This window comes from Oncorhynchus nerka, linkage group LG15, assembly GCF_034236695.1.
Source record: "Oncorhynchus nerka isolate Pitt River linkage group LG15, Oner_Uvic_2.0, whole genome shotgun sequence".
Taxonomy (NCBI): Eukaryota; Metazoa; Chordata; class Actinopteri; order Salmoniformes; family Salmonidae; genus Oncorhynchus; species Oncorhynchus nerka.
The window spans coordinates 73,490,832-73,508,133 of NC_088410.1; positions in this window are offsets into that span (position 1 = coordinate 73,490,832).

Genomic DNA, 17,302 nt, shown 5'->3' on the forward strand with positions numbered 1-17,302 from the left:
TTTGAATCAGTTGTGTAGTGATTGGTCAAAAATCAGGATAGCCTAGTGCGGCAGGGTAGCCTAGTGGTTAGAGTGTTGGACTAGTAACTGGAAGGTTGCAAGTTCCAACCCCTGAGCTGACAAGGTACAAATCTGTCATTCTGCCCCTGAACAGGCAGTTAACCCACTGTTCCCAGGCCGTCATTGAAAATAAGAATGTGTTCTTAACTGACTTGCCTGGTTAAATAAAGGTTAAAAAAAAATGTGTACCCAGGGGGCCCTAAGACCAACTTTGGGAAACCCTGTGCTAAGTCATGTAACCTGGTCGTTTTAAATTGCAACCTTTATTTAACTAGGGAAGTCAGTTAAGAACAATTCTTATTTACAATGACAGCGTACCGGGGAACAGTGAGTTAACGGCCTTGTTCAAGGGCAGAATGACAGATTTTTCCTTGTCAGCTCGGGGATTCAATCCAGCAACCGGCCCAACACTCTAACCACTAGGCTCAATCCAATTGGACCAATGCCCATGGTGTTTCAAAAATAAATTCTTATTAGCACAAAAGTGCAATTGGACACCATTGCATCCAAACATCCAAACGAAGTCACCAGCATTGAACACATAACACACAAATAAACATTCACATGTCAATGGAAAATACTTTAAATCCAAAGAGGGTATTTCTATTGGTGTGAATTCCCTTTTATCCAATGTTTAATTTGGCTGACAGAGATGAGCTGCTGCATCAGATCCAAAACCACAACACAATGGAAGTTTGTCCTCAGCGCAAACAAAAACATTTAAATACGCAAGAATTTACCACCCAGTTTCTTTATGTACATCTTACTCACAATGTCCTGTCTGACCTCAAATTAACTCTCCTATGGAGGTCCAGTTGGCAAATGGACACATCGGAGGTAAAACCCTTGATTATTACAGAGTTGTGTCTTCCTGAAAGGTGTGTGAACACAGCGCAGCAGTTCTTGACCTGAGTTATAAAGTTGCTGCTAGCTGGCTGGCTTGTGTTCTCCTCAGTAAACACACTCAGATTCAACAAGTAAAAGATGACAAATGCATAATCCTTCCAATATAATGATTGACTTGTCAAGTCTTATTCCACTCTGCTGCTCTTGGTTTATCCCCTTCAATGAACAAGCTGCAGGGATGATAAAGCTGGAGAGGAATAAGACTTGAAGGGAGTGCATGATGCATGTGGCACATAGTGATTTTATTACTGTTAGTTTTGTTTGACTACATATGATTCAGCCAAATACTCCTTCTGCATTGTCTGACTAAATGTGACTATTACTGTGGCCAACAGTTACTTCATATAATGTGTATGCTCACTAAATCCCTATCTCTCGGGTTAAACTACTTTGTAGTGACTCGCTCTGGCTTGAGAGGCTCATTAAAAACAGACTTGGCATCTCTCTTTGTGGGGTTTGAAGGGATTGGGGGATGGTGCTCATTCCTCTTTCGATCAATGTTATGGGATTTTTTATGAATAATGACTAAATGATGTATACGGCATTATAACTGGCAAGAATTCTACCCTGTCTTTCTAGTAGTGTTAAATAATATTTGTTCATTAGGAAGGTGTTATATGGCATGGACCTAGGAAGAAATGAATGTATGTGGGGGTAGAAAGAGAACGAAGAGGGGCATTAACATATGTTTGAACCGACCTGACTAACTCTGGAGAGATAAGATAGGACAGGGAGACCTGCTGAGGACAGCCTGACCTGCTGAGGAGTGACGGACTCCATCCTAGCTGGAGGGGTGCTCTTATCTTATCTACCAACATAGACAGGGCTCTAACTCCTCTAGCTCCACAATGAAATAGGGTGCAGGCCAGGCAGCAGGCTGTTAGCCAGCCTGCCAGCATAGTGGAGTCTGCCACTAGCACAGTCAGTGTAGTCAGCTCAGCTATCACCATTGAGACCGTGTCTGTGCCTCGACCTAGGTTGGGCAAAACTAAACATGGCGGTGTTCACCTTAACAATCTCACTAGGATAAAGACCTCCTCCATTCCTGTCATTATTGAAAGAGATCATGATACCTCACATCTCAAAATAGGGCTACTTAAATGTTAGATCCCTTACTTCAAAGGCAATTATAGTCAATGAACTAATCACTGATCATAATCTTGATGTGATTGGCCTGACTGAAACATGGCTTAAGCCTGATGAATTTACTGTGTTAAATGAGGCCTCACCTCCTGGCTACACTAGTGACCATATCTCCCGTGCATCCCGCAAAGGCGGAGGTGTTGCTAACATTTACGATAGCAAATTTAAATTTACAAAAAAATAAATGAAAAATGTTTTGAGCTTCTAGTCATGAAATCTATGCAGCCTACTCAATCACATTTTATAGCTACTGTTTACAGGCCTCCTGGGCCATTTACAGCGTTCCTCATTGAGTTCCCTGAATTCCTATCGGACCTTATAGTCATAGCAGATAATATTCTAATCTTTGGTGACTTTAATATTCACATGGAAAAGTCCACAGACCCATTCCAAAAGGCTTTCGGAGCCATCGACTCAGTGGGTTTTGTCCAACATGTCTCTGGACCCACTCACTGTCACAGTCATACTCTGGACCTAGTTTTGTCCCATGGAATAAATGTTGTGGATCTTAATGTTTTTCCTCATAATCCTGGACTATTGGACCACCATTTTATTACGTTTGCAATTGCAACAAATAATCTGCTCAGACCCCAACCAAGGAACATCAAAAGTCGTGTTATAAATTCACAGACAACACAAAGATTCCTTGATGTCCTTCCAGATTCCCTCTGTCTACCCACTGATTCCCTCTGTCTACCCACTGAGGAACTCAATTTAACCTTGCGCAATACCCTAGATGCAGTTGCACTCCTAAAAACTAAAAACATTTCTCATAAGAAACTAGCTCCCTGGTACACAGAAAATACCCGAGCTCTGAAGCAAGCTTCCAGAAAATTGGAACGGAAATGGCGCCACACCAAACTGGAAGTCTTCCGACTAACTTGGGAAGACAGTACCGTGCAGTACCGAAGAGCCCTTACTGCTGCTCGATCATCCTAAATTACTTTTTGATACTGTCGCAAAGCTAACTAAAAAGCAGCATTACCCAAGAGAGGATGGCTTTCACTTTAGCAGTGATAAATTCATGAACTTCTTTGAGGAAAAGATCATGATTATTAGAAAGCAAATGACGGACTCCTCTTTAAATCTGCGTATTCCTTCAAAGCTCAGTTGTCCTGAGTCTGCACAACTCTGCCAGGACCTAGGATCAAGAGAGACGCTCAAGTGTTTTAGTACTATATCTCTTGACACAATGATGAAAATAATCATGGCCTGCATACTGGACCCTATTCCAACTAAACTACTGATAGAGCTGCTTCCTGTGCTTGGCCCTCCTATGTTGAACATAATAAACGGCTCTCTATCCACCGGATGTGTACCAAAGTCACTAAAAGTGGCAGTAATAAAGCCTCTCTTGAAAAAGCCAAACCTTGACCCAGAAAATATAAAAAACTATCGGCCTATATCGAATCTTCCATTCCTCTCAACAATTTTAGAAAAGGCCGTTGCGCAGCAACTCACTGCCTTCCTGAAGACAAACAATGTACACGAAATGCTTCAGTCTGGTTTTAGACCCCATCATAGCACTGAGACTGCTCTTGTGAAGGTGGTAAATTACCTTTTAATGGCATCAGACCGAGGCTCTGCATCTGTCCTCGTGCTCCTAGACCTTAGTGCTGCTTTTGATACCATCGATCACCACATTCTTTTGGAGAGATTGGAAACCCAAACTGGTCTACACTGACAAGTTCTGGCCTGGTTTAGATCTTATCTGTCGGAAAGATATCAGTTTGTCTCTGTGAATGGTTTGTCCTCTGACAAATCAACTGTAAATTTCGGTGTTCCTCGAGGTTCCGTTTTAGGACCACTATTGTTTTCACTATATATTTTACCTCTTGGGGATGTAATTCGAAAACATAATGTTAACTTTCACTGCTATGCGGATGACACACAGCTGTACATTTCAATGAAACATGGTGAAGCCCCAAAATTGCCCTCACTAGAAGCATGTGTTTCAGACATAAGGAAGTGGATGGCTGCAAACTTTCGACTTTTAAACTCGGACAAAACAGAGATGATTGTTCTAGGTCCCAAGAAACAAAGAGATCTTCTGTTGAATCTGACAATTAATCTTAATGGTTGTACAGTCGTCTCAAATAAAACTGAGGAGGACCTCGGCGTTACTCTGGACCCTGATCTCTCTTTTGAAGAACATATCAAGACCATTTCAAGGACAGCTTTTTTCCATCTACGTAACATTGCAAAAATCAGAAACTTTCTGTCCAAAAATGATGCAGAAAAATTCATCCATGCTTTTGTCACTTCTAGGTTAGACTACTGCAATGCTCTACTTTCAGGCTACAAGGATAAAGCACTAAATAAACTTCAGTTAGTGCTAAATACGGCTGATAGAATCCTGACAAGAACCAAACAAATTGATCATATTACTCCAGTGCTAGCCTCCCTACACTGGCTTCCTGTCAAAGCAAGGGCTGATTTCAAGGTTTTACTGCTATCCTACAAAGCATTACATGGGCTTGCTCCTACCTATCTTTCTGATTTGGTCCTGCCGTACATACCTACACGTACGCTATGGTCACAAGACTCAGGCCTCCTAATTGTCCCTAGAATTTCTAAGCAAACAGCTGGAGGCAGGGCTTTCTCCTATAGAGATCCATTTTTATGGAACGGTCTGCCTACCCATGTCAGAGACTCAAACTCAGTCTCAACCTTTAAGTCTTTACTGAAGACTCATCTCTTCAGTGGGTCATATGATTGAGTGTAGTCTGGCCCAGGAGTGGGAAGGTGAACGGAAAGGCTCTGGAGCAACGAACCGCCCTTGCTGTCTCTGCCTGGCCGGTTTCCCTCTTTCCACTGGGATTCTCTGCCTCTAACCCTATTACAGGGGCTGAGTCACTGGCTTACTGGGACTCTCTCATACCGTCCCTGGGAGGGGTGCGTCACCTGAGTGGGTTGAGTCACTGATGTGATGATCCTGTCTGGGTTGCCCCCCTTGGGTTGTGCCGTGGCGGAGATCTTTGTGGGCTATACTCATCCTTGTCTCAGGATGGTAAGTTGGTGGTTGAAGAAATCCCTCTAGTGGTGTGGGGGCTGTGCTTTGGCTAAGTGGGTGGGGTTATATCCTTCCTGTTTGGCCCTGTCCGGGGGTGTCCTCGGATGGGGCCACAGCGTCTCCTGACCCCTCCTGTCTCAGCCTCCAGTATTTATGCTGCAGTAGTTTATGTGTCGGGGGGCTAGGGTCAGTTTGTTATATCTGGAGTACTTCTCCTGTCCTATTCGGTGTCCTGTGTGAATTTAAGTGTGCTCTCTCTAATTCTCTCTTTCTCTCTTTCTTTCTCTCTCTCGGAGGACCTGAGCCCTAGGACCATGCCTCAGGACCACCTGACATGATGACTCCTTGCTGTCCCCAGTCCACCTGGCCGTGCTGCTGCTCCAGTTTCAACTGTTCTGCCTTATTATTATTGGACCATGCTGGTCATTTATGAACATTTGAACATCTTGGCCATGTTCTGTTATAATCTCCACCCGGCACAGCCAGAAGAGGACTGGCCACTCCACATAGCCTGGTTCCTCTCTAGGTTTCTTCCTAGGTTTTGGCCTTTCTAGGGAGTTTTTCCTAGCCACCGTGCTTCTACACCTGCATTGCTTGCTGTTTGGGGTTTTAGGCTGGGTTTCTGTACAGCACTTTGAGATATCAGCTGATGTACGAAGGGCTATATAAATACATTTGATTTGATTTGATTTGGAGAGCCCCTCCAGAGCTCTAGTATCTGGGGGAGACTGGAACTGTCAGCTGAGTGGTTATAAACTGTGGTGAGACTCATGAGAAAATCACTATGTTGGTGTGTATGTCTGTGCGTAGGTTAGGATGGTATAAAAGGAATATATTTGTGTTAACTGCAGAGCTCTCGCAAATAAATCGGGATCTGATCAATTGTGAGCTGGGAATTCTGTCTGTTTTATGTAAGACCAGAACTTTACAACCTCTGGGTATCAGACAGATAAAGATAATTGGAATCTATGAACATTGATTACAAAATTACTTAACAATCAACTGTAAGAGCTTGCAACTGTGAGAGACAACCAACACACTGGGTAGGCAGGCAGGGAGACCCAGACAGACCCAGGCAGGGTTCATAGGAGACGTCATGCAGCTCTACCCCATCAAAGCCTCCTCATTCTCAGGAAGTGTGATTTATGAGCTAGTGCTGCTTGGATTCTAGAGGAATGAGAGGAGCCGACTAAAATACTAAGAACGACATTGAGAATAATCAGTGCTGTTGTGACACTACGGCCCTGACCTGTGCATCTATTAAAGTTGCTTGAACAACACCTATAGTTTGATAATTACTTATATAAAGACATTCTCAAGTCACTTCCAGTTGTTGAATATTGGGAAACCAGGAACTCCCTATCGGAGGAGGTATCTGAGAGTCAGGAGTCAGTGAGTTGAGTTCCACCACCTCCAAACATTTGTTCAAATCAAATTCAATAAAACTTTATTAATGGTTGTTTATTTATTAGGAATACAACAGGTTGATGCTACAACCTTACAATGAAATGCTTACTTGCAAGCCCTTAACCAACAATGCTTTAAAACTAAGTGTTATGAAAAAAATGGATAAGTAAAAAATAGAAAATAAAAGTAACAAATAATGAAACAGCAGCAGTAAAATAACAATAGTGAGGCTGTATACAGGGGGTACCGGTACAGGGTCAATATGTGGGGCACTGGTTAGTCAATATGTACATGTAGGTAGAGATAAAGTAACTATGCATAGATAATAAACAGAGAGTAGCAGCAACATAAAAAAAGGGGTCTGGATAGCTGTCATGGCTTCCGCCGAAGTCGATCCCTCTCCTTGTTCGGGCGGCGTTCAGTGGTCGACGTCACCGGCCTTCTAGCCATCGCCGATCCACTTTTAATTTTCCATTTGTTTTGTCTGTGTCTTACACACCTGGTTTCAATTCCCCAATTACTTGTTCATTATTTAACCCTCTGTTCCCCATGTTTATTTGTGAGTAATTGTTTGCTGTACTGCGGTCCGTATGTGTGGCCTTGTCTTTTTACAACGTGTATTGTTATTATTTGAGTAAAATTGCTTTCATTACTCATACCTGCTGTCCTGCACCTGACTCATCTCACCAGCTACACACAGACGCTTTACAGTAGCCCTTTGATTAGCTGTTCAGGCATCTTATGGCTTGGGGGTAGAAGCTGTTTATAAGCCTTTAGGACCTAGACTTGGTGCTCTGGTACCACTTGCCATGTGGTAGCAGAGAGAACAGTCTATGACTAGGGTGGCTGGGGTCTTTAACAATTTTTAGGGCCTTCCTCTGACACCGCCTAGTATAGAGGTCTTGGATGGCCCCAGTGATGTACTGGGCCGTACGCACTACCCTCTGTAGTGCCTTGCGGTCTGGGGCAGAACAGTTGTCATACCAGGCAATGATGCAACCAGTCAGGACGCACTCGATGGTGCAGCTGTAGAACCTTTTAAGGATCTGAGGACCCATACCAAATCTTTTCAGTCTCCTGAGGGGGAATAGGCTTTGTCGTGCCCTCTTCACAACTGTCTTAGTGTGTTTGGACCATGATAGTTTGTTGTGATGTGGACACCAAGGAACTTGAAGCTCTCAACCTGCTCCACTACAGCCCCGTCGATGAGAATGGGGGCGTGCTCGGTCCTCCTCTTCCTGTAGTCCACAATTATCTCCTTTGTCTTGATCACGTTGATGGAGAGGTTGTTGTCCTGGCACCACACGGCCAGGTCTCTGACCTCCTCCCTATAGGCTGTCTCATTATTGTCTGTGATCAGGCCTACCACTGTTGTGTCATCTGCAAACTTGATGATGGTGTTAGAGTCATACCTGGTCATGCAGTCATGAGTGAACAGGGAGTACAGGAGGGAGTTGAGCACGCACCCCTGAGAGGCCCCCGTGTTGAGGATCAGTGTGGCGGATGTGTTGTTACCTGCCCTTACCACTTGGGGGGCGGTCCGTGAGGAAGTCCAGGATCCAGTTGCAGAGGAAGGTGTTTAGTCCCAGGGTCCTTAGCTTAGTCATGAGCTTTGAGGGCACTATGGTGTTGAACACTGAGCTGTAGTCAATGAATAGCATTCACACATAGGTGTTCCTGTTTACAATCAGGCCAGGGCCCAAGGTACAACCTCTGGTCGCGGAAGATGTTTAGTGGTAGTGGTGCTGTCACACCCTGACCTTAGTATTCTTTGTTTTCCTTGTTATTTTTGGTTAGGTCAGGGTGTGACATGGGTGATGTATGTGTTTCTTGTCTAGGAGTTTTGTATGTTTATGGGGCTGTCACCTATCTAGGTATATTGTATGTCTATGGTTGCCTAGATTGGTTCTCAATTAGAGGCAGCTGTGTATCGTTGTCTCTGATTGGGAACCATATGTTTCCGTGTCTGTGTTTGTTTCACCACACGGTACTGTTTCGGTTTGTTTCATGTTTCGTTTTATTGGAAATCAGCCGTGACAGGTGTTGAAATTTTGGTCCGCTAATTTTGTCCACTCATACGGGAGTAATAAAGGCCCAGTGCACTACTTGTGTTCTGTTGATAGAGTGCTCTGTTGTGTACAGATGAACCATGAACCATTGATCACTCATGAATTGCACTTTTTCTACATGCATTTATTGATGGTATATGTCCTTTGTCTATCTTTGATTATGTGTTATGTATGCACAGAGCCGCAACAAAAATGTCCCCATGGGGATAATTTTTATCTTATGTGAAAGAAAAAAAATATTTGAAACAAATTTTTATAATAATCATTTTTTATTCCGATTTATTAGGGGGTGCTGCAGTACCCTCAGCACCCCTACTTCCCAAGGGCTATGAACAGCAGTATGATTTTCCAAAAAGCAGTAGAGCTGGTGTCAGTCTACTTTGAGCTCCCTCTCTCTCTATCCACTCTCTTGTTCTGATTCCCTTGCTGCTGTGGATACTTGTGGTGTGGTCTGGGATCACACAGGGTGTAGGCTGTGGCTGGTTCTTTCACAGTGTAGTCTGTGTTCTGGTGGGAATCTATGAACAGTATCACCCTGTGAAATCAATAATCTGTAAATCCACAGTTTTTTCTGCTCATCCAGTCTGTGTCTGGTCCATAAATAGAGCTGAATAAATATTTGACTTCCTAAATATTTTATTAACTGCTTAATAAACATCTCAACATGTCCTGTTTATAAGTACACCGCATGTAACAGAGTACACAAACACGGGAAAACTCAGACCACCACAGAGGTTTGTTCTTCCAGTAGTACGGTGTACTTATCTCCCAAAGTTCACTTGGTTCGTTATAAGTAAATATATATTTTATTTGTGTACTATACCCGTAAAACATTCCCATGCATATAAACTATATCACATAAAGGGAAAACTGAGAAGGAAACAAAATACATAACCCTTTTAATCACTGTAAGGTGGACACAATGAGTGAAATCAACTGAATTGACACAGAAAAAAATTATAGAATGGAAGGGTTGGAAAAGCCTTCAATCACCAACTGAAATCCAACATAATAGAGGGGAGTCACAAAGATGTTTCAAAGACCCGAGATCCAATCAAAATGAATGACAGTTGACTACAATGGCATTGAAGAGAACGCCCTGAGTAGGTTTGCAAAATTACAGGAACTTGCAATACATTCCCTGGTAGATTCCCAGAATCAGGAGGGAACAAGCAGGAAATCCGACATCCTCCAACCAGATTTCTGGACAACTGGAGAATTTAGAGATAGTTCCCAGAATTTTGCAACCCTAGCCCTGAGGCAGCAAGGCTTGGTACATGGGGACTGGGGACAGAACTTACCATAAACCATAAACTCAGAACACAGATGTTTCATTATTTGCTGAAAAACAAGAATTAACCCATTTCAACCTCTCATGTCTATAAACATTTCAAATCAAAATCTAATTTATTTCCCTTTCAAGCTTAACATCCTTATCATTTATCGCCCTCCAGGTTCCCTCGGAGAGTTCATCAATGAGCTTGATGCCTTGATAAGCTCCTTTCCTGAGGACGGCTCACCTCTCACAGTTCTGGGCGACTTTAACCTCCCCACGTCTACCTTTGACTCATTCCTCTCTGCCTCCTTCTTTCCACTCCTCTCCTCTTTTGACCTCACCCTCTCACCTTCCCCCTCTACTCACAAGGCAGGCAATACGCTCGACCTCATCTTTACTAGATGCTGTTCTTCCACTAACCTCACTGCAACTCCCCTCCAAGTCTCCGACCACTACCTTGTATCCTTTTCCCTCTTGCTCTCATCCAACACTTCCCACACTGCCCCTACTCGGATGGTATCGCGCCGTCCCAATCTTCGCTCTCTCTCCCCCGCTACTCTCTCCTCTTCCATCCTATCATCTCTTCCCTCTGCTCAAACATTCTCCAACCTATCTCCTGATTCTGCCTCCTCAACCCTCCTCTCCTCCCTTTCTGCATCCCTTGATTCTCTATGTCCCCTATCCTCCAGGCCGGCTCGGTCCTCCCCTCCTGCTCCGTGGCTCGACGACTCATTGCGAGCTCACAGAACAGGGCTCCGGGCAGCCGGCGGAAATGGAGGAAAACTCGCCTCCCTGCGGACCTGGCATCCTTTCACTCCCTCCTCTCTACATTTTCCTCCTCTGTCTCTGCTGCTAAAGCCACTTTCTACCACTCTAAATTCCAAGCATCTGCCTCTAACCCTAGGAAGCTCTTTGCCACCTTCTCCTCCCTCCTGAATCCTCCTCCCCCTCCCCCCTCCTCCCTCTCTGCAGATGACTTCGTCAACCATTTTGAAAAGAAGGTCGACGACATCCGATCCTCGTTTGCTAAGTCAAACGACACCGCTGGTTCTGCTCACACTGCCCTACCCTGTGCTCTGACCTCTTTCTCCCCTCTCTCTCCAGATGAAATCTCGCGTCTTGTGACGGCCGGCCGCCCAACAACCTGCCCGCTTGACCCTATTCCCTCCTCTCTTCTCCAGACCATTTCCGGAGACCTTCTCCTTACCTCACCTCGCTCATCAACTCATCCCTGACCGCTGGCTACGTCCCTTCTGTCTTCAAGAGAGCGAGAGTTGCACCCCTTCTGAAAAAACCTACACTCGATCCCTCCGATGTCAACAACTACAGACCAGTATCCCTTCTTTCTTTTCTCTCCAAAACTCTCGAACGTGCCGTCCTTGGCCAGCTCTCCCGCTATCTCTCTCAGAATGACCTTCTTGATCCAAATCAGTCAGGTTTCAAGACTAGTCATTCAACTGAGACTGCTCTTCTCTGTATCACGGAGGCCCTCCGCACTGCTAAAGCTAACTCTCTCTCCTCTGCTCTCATCCTTCTAGACCTATCGGCTGCCTTCGATACTGTGAACCATCAGATCCTCCTCTCCACCCTCTCCGAGTTGGGCATCTCCGGCGCGGCCCACGCTTGGATTGCGTCCTACCTGACAGGTCGCTCCTACCAGGTGGCGTGGCGAGAATCTGTCTCCTCACCACGCGCTCTCACCACTGGCGTCCCCCAGGGCTCTGTTCTAGGCCCTCTCCTATTCTCGCTATACACCAAGTCACTTGGCTCTGTCATAACCTCACATGGTCTCTCCTATCATTGCTATGCAGACGACACACAATTAATCTTCTCCTTTCCCCCTTCTGATGACCAGGTGGCGAATCGCATCTCTGCATGTCTGGCAGACATATCAGTGTGGATGACGGATCACCACCTCAAGCTGAACCTCGGCAAGACGGAGCTGCTCTTCCTCCCGGGGAAGGACTGCCCATTCCATGATCTCGCCATCACGGTTGACAACTCCATTGTGTCCTCCTCCCAGAGCGCTAAGAACCTTGGCGTGATCCTGGACAACACCCTGTCGTTCTCAACTAACATCAAGGCGGTGGCCCGTTCTTGTAGGTTCATGCTCTACAACATCCGCAGAGTACGACCCTGCCTCACACAATGGTGGAACAAACTCCCTCACGACGCCAGGACAGCGGAGTCAATCACCACCTTCCGGAGACACCTGAAACCCCACCTCTTTCAGGAATACCTAGGATAAGATAAAGTAATCCTTCTCACCCCCCTTAAAAGATTTAGATGCACTATTGTAAAGTGGCTGTTCCACTGGATGTCTTAAGGTGAACGCACCAATTTGTAAGTCGCTCTGGATAAGAGCGTCTGCTAAATGACTTAAATGTAAATGTAATGTATTTATATAGCCCTTCGTACATCAGCTGATATCTCAAAGTGCTGTACAGAAACCCAGCCTAAAACACCAAACAGCAAGCAATGCAGGTGTTGAAGCACGGTGGCTAGGAAAAACTCCCTAGAAAGGACAAAACCTAGGAAGAAACCTAGTGAGGAACCAGGCTGTGAGGGGTGGCCAGTCCTCTTCTGGCCTCTTCTGGCCAGTCCTCTTCTGGCTGTGCCGGGTGGAGATTATAACAGAACATGGCCAAGATGTTCAAATGTTCATAAATGACATTAATGACCAGCGTGGTCAAAGAATAGGTCTGGGACAGGTAGCAGGTCAGAATTCCATAGCCGCAGGCAGAACAGTTGAAACTGGAGCAGCAGCACGGCCAGGTGGACTGGGGACAGCAAGGAGTCATCATGCCAGGTAGTCCTGAGGCATGGTCCTAGGGCTCAGGTCCTCCAAGAGAGAAAGAAAGAGAGAATTAGAGAGAGCATGCTTAAATTCACACAGGACACCGGATAAGACAGGAGAAGTACTCCAGATATAACAAACTGACCCTAGCCCCCGACACATAAATTACTGCAGCATAAATACTGGAGGCTGAGACAGGAGGGGTCAGGAGACACTGTGGCCCCATCCGATGATACCCCCGGACAGGGCCAAACAGGAAGGATATAACCCCACCCACTTTGCCAAAGCACAGCCCCCACACCACTAGAGGGATATATCTTCAACCACCAACTTACTTTTTTTTTTTTTTTTTTACAGTTAATAGGATGTTTTCCCTGCAGTTGCATTTATTATTTATTGTGTAAAGTATACAACCATGGTGTCACGTCCTGACCTTAGTTCATTTTTTATGTCTCTATTTTGGTTTGGTCAGGGCATGAGTTGGGGGGGGGGGTCATTCTATGTTTTGTTCTATGTTTTGGCCTGGAGGCAGCTGTCAATCGTTGTCTCTGATTGAGAACCATACTTAGGTAGTTTGTTCCCACCTGTGTTTGTGGGTAGTTGTTTTCTGTCTCTGTGTCTGCACCAGACAGAACTGTTTCGTGTTTGTCTATTTTTGCTATTTTGTCTTAGTGTTCTGAGTTAAATAAATATTAACATGGACACTTACCAAGCTGCGTTTTGGTCCAATCTTGACTACTCTTCATCAGACGAAGAGGATCGTTACACATGGCTTTATGTGTTGTGTTTGTAATTAGCTACATAGATTTGCTGAGTACTGTACATACTTTAGCTCCTCCGATTTCCTCTCTCTAAATGTGACCTAAGTCTTGGTTTCATTCTTGAGTTCATGAAATTGGAGGCTCCAGTTTCCTAACGTCACAGCGCATTTTAGACCATTATTTTCATAATAGGGAGGCTGTATGGAGGAGAATTACAGGAAACGAAATGGAAATATTCACAAGAGGAAAGGCAGGGCTTTCTGGTATTTCCGCACTCATTAAAAACCAACACAGAGAGAGGGCTCGAGAGGGATTAGCTTTCCTATTCATAAGAAACATGAGTTGTCAATCCCGACAGAGGTCGAAAGGGCATACATTCAAATGTTGAAAAATGAGAACTTCAATTATTTTTAGTAATATGGCTTTGTGAGATAATACACAGTAATTATTAGATTAATGTAGCTGCCCAGTGAATGACTGGCTTTCACTTATTCACCCTGTGTAGCTCTGTGTCATTCTGTGTACTTCCAAGATAGACAGGTTCTATGGGCAACAGACACACCTATTCCATCTCTGAAACACCATACTAAAACTGAGCTCTCAAACACCATACTAAAGCTGAACTTTCAAAGACCATTCTAAAACTGAAATCTCAAACACCATACTAACACTGAACTGGGTGAGAGGGAGTTGACTGGCTGTGGCATGCTTATGTCTGGAAGGCAGACTTGGAGATGTGAAGCATTGTGAATCTCATTAATAACAGTGCTCTCCTGAGCTCACTCAAAATGTGGAGCAGGTTCAGGGGCTGTTGAATGGCCCAGAGGGGGTAAGAGGAGGATGTCTGCTTTGAAAAAGGAGAGCATTAGCATCTTGCAGTCTCAATGCTCCTTTTCTACAACAGCCTGTCAGCCTGCTCCTGCTGTCTGTGTTTGATCTGAATAAGACCTGAGCCCCTGCCTGGCTAAACACACTCTTGCTTTTTTCAATTATTCAGCTGTGCTCCACAGGCCCACAGAGTCAATCTCTAGGGCTGGAGGTCAGCGGCCAGATGGAACTGAGGATCCCAGAGAAATGGAGAGATAGGAGACATCCAGAGGGAGAAAGGGAGATGGAGCGATAAAGAGAATTAGTGAGAGGGAGGATGATTTGAGAGAAAGACACAGACAGACAACGAGTGTCCATGGGAAGGAACAAAGCTGTCCCACATTGGTAGCATTATCTGACCTGACAGATTGAGGCAGTGAAGCTGATGGGCTTTGATGCCAATCATTTCAGAGTGAGATGCTCTGATGATACAATAAAATATTTTTCAGGATAACTGCAGCGCAGTCAGAGTTTTTCTATTTGCAGTTCAATTTCTAATTGACTATAGGACTGGGAGACACCTGGTGAACAATATACAACTCAAAAGGGACAATTTATGTAAGATGTTAATCAATGACTTTCCTAAGAGCAAAACCAATTGTGATTTCCTGGAGAGGTGTTGCAAATTTGAAACAGGTAGTTAATCCAAAAGCCACATTTTACATGCCAGACATGAGAACATCTTGTGAACAATCCACAACTAAAGTCACTCACAAAATATTCTTGGGAATCCAAAATCGAGAATCCAAAAACCAACCTTTCATATGTCAACATGAGAACATCTGGTGAACAATCCATAACACAAAAGTGACTCACAACTTTCCAAAAATAAAAATAAAATAGTGATTTCCAGAAGAGGTGCTGAAACAGATATGTTAGAGGGAGTAGCAGGGAGGGGAACATTCTGATTCGATGATGGATCACTTGCTTATTACCAGATCGAGTTGTGGTCAGGGAAACAATAGGAATCCAATTACAATTCTGGAATGCATTCTCGATAATCCAAAACCCACATTTCACATGCTGGATTCATAAAAGGACAGGGACTGCTGTGGTCTCCTTTTGTGCTAACTCAGAAAAATTATCCTTGTCACGCGTAGCGGAAATTATCCTTGTCACGCCCAATTTTTCAGTTTTTGATTTGTTAAAAAAGTTTGAAATATCCAATAAATGTCATTCCACTTCATGATTGTGTCCCACTTGTTGTTGATTCTTCACAAAAAAATACAGTTTTATATCTTTATGTTTGAAGCCTGAAATGTGGCAAAAGGTCGCAAAGTTCAAGGGGGCCGAATACTTTCGCAAGGCACTGTATATACACAGTTTAGAGCAGCAGACATGTCCCTAGAGAGTGTGTGTGTGTGTGTGTGTGTGTGTGTGTGTGTGTGTGTGTGTGTGTGTGTGTGTGTGTGTGTGTGTGTGTGTGTGTGTGTGTGTGTGTGTGTGTGTGTGTGTGTGTGTGTGTGTGTGTGTACTAACTCACTACATGCCTACTGTATGAGACAGTATATCCACACACACACACACACACACACAGTGTGTCATGAATTTAGTGTGGTGTTATGAATTGCATTGTGGCAACTAGAATAGTAGACAGGGAGGTGGGCGTAATAATCCTCTAATGAATATGCAATTGCAGTGAGGAAATTTGATTTTGAAGGAAGGAAGGAAGGAAGGAAAGAAAGAAAGATGGTTAGAAATGATAAAAGAAAGACAGAGGATGGCAGCCCACCACCTGGCATAATGTTAAAGGCAGTGAGGCAGGTGAAGTTGCAGAACAAATCAATCAGGAGTACAGCAAAGGATTTTGACATAAATGACCGTACCCTGACTCGGTATTGTCAAAAGGCTACCAGAGAAGAAGTTGAAAGTCAGACAGCCATGCCAACAACAGTGGTTGGCTATACAAAGCCACGACAGGTTTTTTCACCTGATTTGGAGATGCAGCTTGTTTAATATAGTACTAGGTCAGCTGACATTTATTTTGGTCTGTCGCCAAGTGAGGTCAGAAGACTTTCCTACCAGTTTGCTGTGACACACCAGCTGAAGTTCGCGCCAATGTGGGCAGAAAAAGAAAAGGCCAGCTTGGAGTGGTTTACAGGCTTCTTAAAGCGGCACCCAACGCTGTTGCTGAAAAAAGCCAGAGGCAACTAGCCTTGCCAGGGCAAGTAGCTTCAACAGAGAAAATGTTAATGCTTTCTTCAACAATGTAGCATAAGTGCTAGAGAGATATCAAGTTGGACCAGGAGACATATGCAATGTCGATGAAACTGGAGTGACCACTGTACATAAACCTGACAAAGTGGTGGGCAGATGTGGATTCAAACAAGTAGGGTCACTGATCTCCGCTGAAAGGGGAACCCTTGTCACACTGGCCTGTGCTGTCTCAGCCACAGGGAATAGTATACCTCCATATTTTATATTCCCCGTGTCAACTTTCATGATAATTTCCTGATCAACGGGCCACCTGGTAGGAAAGGAGGGACAAATCCCTCTGGGTGGATGAAAGGTGTGCACTGTGACTTCCTGAAACATTTGGTTGAGCATACGAAGTGCTCAAAGGAGAAGCCCTGTTTACTCCTTTTGGACAAAACCACGAGTCTTATCTGTCTGTTGATGGACTCACTTATGCCAGAGTAAATGGCATAATTATGCTGTCATTCCCACCCCATTGCTCTCATCGGCTTCAACCTTAGACAGTTCTGTCTACAGGCAGCTAAAGAGGCACATCAACACCTCTTGTGATGCCTGGATGAGGAACAATCCCGGGAAGACAATGTCAATTTATGACATTCCTGGGATTGTGGCAATCATCTATCCTCTGGCTGCAACCCCCTTGAACATTCAGGCTGGCTTTAGGGTGGCTGGGGTACAACATTACAACCGAGTTTGCACCATCCTACATTACAGATCGCCCCATTCAGAACCCAACCCTACCAGGCCCCAGCACCAACCCTGCCCTGCCAGGCCTAAGCAACATCCCAACCCTGTCAGGCTCCAACA